Source organism: Petaurus breviceps, unplaced genomic scaffold, assembly GCF_028583685.1.
Source record: "Petaurus breviceps papuanus isolate PSGF00001 unplaced genomic scaffold, PetGlider_PUasm1.0 188, whole genome shotgun sequence".
NCBI lineage: Eukaryota > Metazoa > Chordata > Mammalia > Diprotodontia > Petauridae > Petaurus > Petaurus breviceps.
In genome coordinates, this window is record NW_027185804.1 from 4,069,447 (window position 1) to 4,070,045 (window position 599).

Here is a 599-nt window from a genome sequence, read left to right on the forward strand (position 1 = left end):
CTCTCTCTCTCTCTCTCCCTCTCTCTCCCTCTCCTTTCTTCTCTCTCTCTCTCTTCCTCTCTCTCTGTCTCTCTCTGTCTCTGTCTCTGTCTCTCTCCCCCTCTCTCCCTCCCCCTTTCTCCCTCTCTCCCTCTTCCCCTCCCTTTCTCCCTCCCCCTCTCTCCTGTCTCCCTCTCTCTTCTCTGTCTCTATTTCTCACTCTCTCTCTCTCACACTATCTCCCACACATACTCTCTCATACACTCTCCCTCTCTCACTCACACACTATCTCACATACTGTTTCTTCTCTACCTGTCGTCCCCTCTCTTCCTCTCACATATTCTCTCTGTTCTCTGTCTCTGTCTCTCTTCTCTGCCTCCCTCACACACTATCTCACACTCTCTCTTCTCTGCCTGTTGTCTCCTCCCTTCCTCTCACACACTCTCTCTGTTCTCTGTCTCCTCTCTTTGTCTGTCTCTGTCCCGTTGTCCTCTATCACCTTACTGCCTCCCCTCAACAACCTGTGGGTCACACACACGCAGTCTGGATTCTGCAGGCATCCATGAAATAACGCTGCCTTTTGATGGGCTCGATTTTTGGCACATTCCACCCCCCCCCCC